The 6,246-nt window shown below is 36.4% G+C and overlaps 2 pseudogenes across 1 annotated transcript; both read left to right on the top strand.

Moving 5' to 3' along the window:
• The first annotated feature begins 261 nt into the window (after positions 1 to 261).
• LOC149211883 (uncharacterized) lies at positions 262 to 2,321 on the top strand (annotated as a pseudogene). Its single transcript, XR_016250188.1, has 3 exons — positions 262 to 425; positions 631 to 963; positions 1,116 to 2,321. The product of XR_016250188.1 is annotated as an uncharacterized LOC149211883 (transcript).
• A 540-nt stretch (positions 2,322 to 2,861) lies between these two features.
• Positions 2,862 to 4,174, top strand: LOC149211882 (uncharacterized; annotated as a pseudogene).
• Positions 4,175 to 6,246: the final 2,072 nt, after the last annotated feature.

Here is a 6,246-nt window from a genome sequence, read left to right as displayed (position 1 = left end):
TTTAAACAATAAAATAATACAAATATCTTCTAAAGCTTATCTGCGTATTGAATGCAACAAGCGGTGATGCCTTTTGAAGAAATGAAGTCAGCTGTTGCAGGGGAATTTAATGCTGAAAATTTAATGCACATTAATGTGGAAAATATCAAGCACGACTTTGAGGCATCCAACAGTCTGGAATATCTACAGCGAATCAGATTTCTGTCCAGCTGTTTATGTTGCAGTTGGAATTAAATTCCAACAACAGGGCCCGCTGGGAAGGTCATTCCGGGTTTCGTACTCTACAACACAGGTGTCTTTTGGGAGTGGACAACGAAAATAATATAGAAATGCACGATCACTTTAGGGATTTCGGAAGAGCTATTGCTGATACTTCGTCACTTGGTCGTCTTATGCATTATACAGATATGTTGGAGCAATTATCTGTAAGTGCTTAATCATAGATCTTATAGATTATTCGATTTTGCAATTTTATATTTTCCAGAAAGGAAAAGTAAACAACAATTTTTAAGAATAAACCTGTATCAAGATTCAATTTTGTAATTTTATCTTTATCATTTTCGAAAAAATGAAATGTAATAACTATCATTCTTTGATGATGAATACGTGACAACTGTACGAAATGGTCAGGTTACAACTGTAACTGATAAACAGGTAACAGCTCCGCGGGGAATTAGAATCGTTCCAGGCGATAATGTTGATGATCTTGATATTATCTTGGAAATTGCTTATGAATTTGGCGGCAGTATTGATATGAGGACCTTGCAACTTCTTGATACTGAAAATGCTATTTTGGAACGCCTTTTGAGAAGTCCGATGGAGCACTTCCCAAGAAGTCTGATATGGCTACGGTGGAACAAGTGTCCCAAGCGTTCACTGCCTTCATGGATCCCCATGAGGAATCTAAGGGTTCTACAAGTGTCAGGGAGCGTATTAAAAACATTGTGGGAAGACGAATCACAGGTAAATAGACATCTGTTGGATCAATGTTTGTGTGTTTATCACTATTAATTTATTATGGCACCAGACGGTGTGAGAAGGATAAGAAAGAGTTTTACATAGTATCTGGATTACGATGTATTTATAATTGAAACAACGGGTGAAAATTTTTGCAGGCACCTTTGCAGTTGAGGGAGTTAGAAATTAATTCTCCTCTCTCCAGCCTTCCAAGATCCATAGGGCGGCTGAAGCACCTCGAACGCTTTGTCGTCGGCAAGTTTGTATCTGGACAGGTTAATCTGACTAAATTGCCAGAAGAATTTTGTCATTTGCAATCGTTGACAGCCTTGGTGTTAACAGACTGTTCAAAAATGAAGTCACTACCAGAATTCTTTGCTCTTTTAAGTGGGCTCCAACATATTGATCTTTCATTCTGCCGCAATTTGGAGATGCTGCCCAGTTCTTTCATATTCTTATCGCAACTCCGACACATCAATCTATCAGATTGCCACGATTTGGCGAGGATACCGGATTCTATTGGTCATTTAGACCGCCTACAACACATCGATATGCGGGGCTGTCATAATTTAGAGAGAATACCAGATTCCTTTGGTGATTTGAGGGACCTCCGACATATCAATCTCTCAGGTTGCCACAATCTGCAGAGGCTGCCCGATTCCTTTGGTGAATTGAGATATCTCCAACACATTGATCTGCAGGGCTGCCACAATTTGGAGGACCTGCCGACTACCTTTGGTGATTTGATGAACCTCAAGTATATCAATCTCTCAAATTGCCACGATTTGGAAAGGCTGTCGGAGTCCTTTGTTAATTTAAGTATCCTCCAACACATCGATCTCTCAGGGTGCCATAATTTGGAGAGGCTTCAATATAACTTCAGGAATTTAAAGAAGCTCAAGTATCTAGATGTGGAGGGTTGCTCTAATTTAATCATTGACAGATTTGAAATAATTCAAATATCTGATAACTTACCGGTGGCACATCAAAGTCAATTGGAACAATTATATGAGTGCTGCAGAGCCATAAAAAATGAAGACCAAGTCAGATATGTTAGGCAAGTATGCAAATGCTAATGGGCAATCACCAGGTGCTAGGTTGGTCTTGATAAAGTGTAGGCCCTTAGGGTCTTCTTGTAGCTGCCATGGCCTCCAGCGTGGCAGAGAAAGAATTCTGCTTGAGCCAGGGAGTACAGTCTTTGTAACTGCCAGGGATTGTGTTTGATAAATGAAAATCGCCAAAGTCATGCGATGTGCAGATTTGAATATGAAGAAACTAAAAGTTGCTGTAAATAGTGTATTTTATTCTCCAAGAAACTTTTTCATTTTAATGATTTATGTTTATTAGGATGCAATTGTCTGATATTGTAATTATTATGCAGTATCCTGAAATAAGAAAGACTTGTGAAGTTTAGACTTGTGATGTGTTATTACTGAGATGCTTGATATTTTATAGCTATGCACCCGCAGTAGTCTGTGTAACGCCACCTGATTCCCCACACTGCACTGGGATGGAAGTAGTGGAACGATTGTGGCACTTGTGATGTTTTATTACTTAGATGCTCGATATTTTATAGCTATGCACCCGCAGTAGTCAGTGTGTATAACGCCACGTGATGCCCCCAAACTGCAGTGCGATGGAAGTAGTGGAACAATTGTGGCAACAAATGAGGTGTGAACATTATTGAAATTTGTGCAACATTCGATAATCCTTTCACTGTAAAAAAATTATGGTCAGTAGTACTTCACGAACTAACAAGTTGTTAGCAAATGCATTTGGTCGTCAATCGAACCTTAAATTTGCATGAGTAGTTCAGGACAATTCACTTGCTCTTATTATTTGTTTTCTTTGCTCTAATATCATTCAATTGCATTGAAATGATATTAATATTATTTGATACTTTAATGATAAAGACTCTAGAGTATGCACCCACGGCCAAGTCTCTACGAATTCATTGTGATTCTGATGATTCCAATTCCGGATGGGTCTCGTTGGATGTGTACTCAACCTTCAAGTTCATGTGGGCAAACAAGTAATAACTCAAATCTTCTAAGAACAGAAGAGAGAGTGTACCTTGAACTAAGGTGAGGTGGGAAGGCCAATTTGCGGTGTGAGAAAGGTACCCTCAATTCAATTCACGAGCATATTTCATATCAGCTTGATATAGAATCTGGGAAACCAAAGTGTGGGTTGAGAAAGGTGTTGAAATCAGCAGTAGATTTTGTCTCTGATCAACCCTGAGATCGAAACTGAGAAACCTAAAGGGAGTTTTAGAAGGGGGTTAAACTCGACACGGGTTAAGAGTAACTTGAGTAAGGTACCACATTCTCTGTGAGAGCAACCAAAGGTAGAAATGGAGAAGGCTAAATGCAGCTTGAGAAAAATTTCAGCTCCAGTAGAGGTAGAGGTTGAGAAAATTAAGCGCAACATGAGAAATGTTTAAAATTCAATAGTGGATTCATTATCACATCATCTGGAACCTCAGATGTCCAAGCACAACATGAGAAAGGTTTCAAAGCTGACTTTGGATACTATTTCTAATCAACTCAACATGGAATGTACAACATGAGCCTCTATGAATATAACTAGAAATGATGAATCGGTTCAACATGTATTTTTGAATGAGACAGTTCCAGTTGTTCAAGAGATATCTCCAGTTCTGCAATCAACAAGTCCAACTGAAAGCATTTCAGGAGAGGATGCCTCGTTGCAGCAAAGGATAACTTCAAAAATGGAGAATTTCAACCCACCAAGCATGATAGTGTAGACCTAACCTCCAAGAGTGAGGTAGATACTCCTGTGGTAGAGCATAAGTCCTACTAGAAGACGCAGTTCATTTGGATGTGCTAAAACTGAGCATGCTGAACATGCCTTTCAAGGAACTCCATCGATTCCAAGTTACATGACTGCCACTGAGTTGGCAAAATCAAAGCTTTGTGGTCATTCTCCAAGGTTAAATTGAGATGTTTAGGAGAAGGGAACTCTTATAATAAGGAGACATTAATGGGAAACCAAATTCTATATCACCAAGGACTCAGAGATTGTTGCCACAAGTTCAATCAACCCAGGGCACATAAAAAGTGATCGATCTCTTTGCACTAGTAGGAAGTCAATTCTCTGTTCATCTTTCTTTGGAGCAATTTCTTGAAATGTTGACATTGCCTTTTTTATTTCAGAAAAGGCAATCCTTGTTTAGGTTGATTGGCAAAGACAATAAATATTTGAGCTTCTCTTGATATTTTGTGCATTTGGAGTATCTTCTGAGTTAGTAATTAATGTGAATCTCTAGATAGACCTTTTATATATTGTGAGTTTAGATTACATATGTTGGACTTGATATTCGCTCTAAATTCCTTGTGAGCCCTAAAATGCACCAAATTATGTTGTATATACAAAGAATATACCAAGTTTCATAATCATGACGTGACTGCCAACCTACATTTTTATGAGTTCACATGGGACAATTGATTCATTGACTGTAAACTGTCACATTGTAGATTTTTTTTTTGCTTCAAAATGTTTTGAGAAGGATTTGAATATTATGGATGCTTTGAGCTAATATTTGTTCTATTTTATGATGTATAATAATATGGGTTTGACTTAAGAAGCACTAGAACTAGCTTTTAATATCTTGTGAAGCATGTACTGATGATATAATTTGGGTAAATTTGAGAACTTTGTTTTCAATGTTCACTACCATGGTTTATGGTGAATATATTTGATGCACACATGTAGATTAGTGAAGAAAATATTATTAAAGGTATTGTTACTAATATTTTTTGGGAAGCATTTATGTGGAATCTCACCACCTCTTTTATGCTACAGCTAGAGGGGGGGAGTGGAGGAAGAAAACCAATTTTTTGGATTCTAGAAAAAAACCTTATTTAAGTGCATGCATGATTATAACATGAAATATATTCAAGCTATTATTGATACTTGAAGAAAAACATGATTGTAAGTTAAACATGAATTCAAAATAGAAAATGGTTATATCTTAATCTTTCTTCGGGTCTTGATATATTTGTCCTACCCTTTGAAGCTTTAAGAAATAAAGTTCCTTTGGTTAAATTTGTTTTACTTTTATGGTTAACTCATTGCTTCTTGTTTTCTTCTCGTCAACACACAGTAATTGTCTAAGTTCGATCCTATATGTTTGAATTAGTGTTGCATTAAACAAATATTTTTTTCAATGGTTGGTATTCTACTCCTACCCATCTTGATTGAACAAATATAATCTAGAAATTGCACTAGCTGTTGCAAAGGAAACACGATAAGGAAATGACATATAACACTAATTAATGCTTCTTTGACAACTGTTGAAATATAGAAAAATATCAAGAAAAGGAAAGCACCATGCTACAATGAAATCTTACTGCAATACTGCTTCCTTGACCCTTACAAATCATAAGGCCTATGTTTAAGTTAAAGACCTTGTTTGATTATGCTAAAAGGAATGCTTCATAAATAAAGAAATAGATCGTGATTTTCTACCTTCTAAGTTTAATCTTGGCACATTAATGTTGATAATGACAAGTATTGTTGATGAAAAGAAATGGGCATTTATTGTGTCTTACATTGAGATATTGTTAATTAAATTATAGTAGCTTTATCATTGGGGACATTTTCGGCTCTAATTTTTAATCTTTTAAACTTAGGCTAAGTCCACTAGTATTCTCGTCTCATATCTTTCCCGAATTTGTGTTTTCACAACTCTTAAGTAGCAAAGCATAAAGACTTTCTACTCTGGATTTGCATATTTAAAAAAAAAGAAGACATAATTATCATTATTCAAACAAGTTATCTTAGTTTTTCCATGTCCATCTTTATGGTTGTTTTCTATTGAAGATGGTGAAGCATTACATTGTATAGATTTGTCACTAGCCCAGGCTGGGATGCTTGCCTTATCTCATATTGTTAGAGATTGGGGCTTGAAGTTGAAATTGGCATAGAAAGCATGGGTTTGTTAACAAATCAAGAATGAAATCACATTTTACACATTGTATCCATTTTTACCTGTTTCCTTTTCACCCATGTCAAATGTGATATTTTGTTGTATTATTTGTAGATGGATAGGTGGCCTCATTTAGATTGAGGTCTTGTTTAAGGATCTGTCCATATGTATGAAGTGTTTGAATCAGTTCATCAATATTGTCTCCATGAATCTGGAAATTGTGCTCTCTTAATATTTCCCACAAATAGATCTCATATGGTCCACCCATCTGTAAATTGTGCTCTCTTAATATTTCCCACAAATAGATCTTAGATGGTCCACTCATCTACAAATTGTAT

This window comes from Pinus tabuliformis, chromosome 1_1 (genome assembly GCF_031772625.1).
Source record: "Pinus tabuliformis cultivar Carrire ecotype Pingquan chromosome 1_1, CPIR1, whole genome shotgun sequence".
In the NCBI taxonomy this organism is placed as follows: Eukaryota; Viridiplantae; Streptophyta; class Pinopsida; order Pinales; family Pinaceae; genus Pinus; species Pinus tabuliformis.
This window is presented reverse-complemented; position numbering and strand designations above follow the sequence as displayed.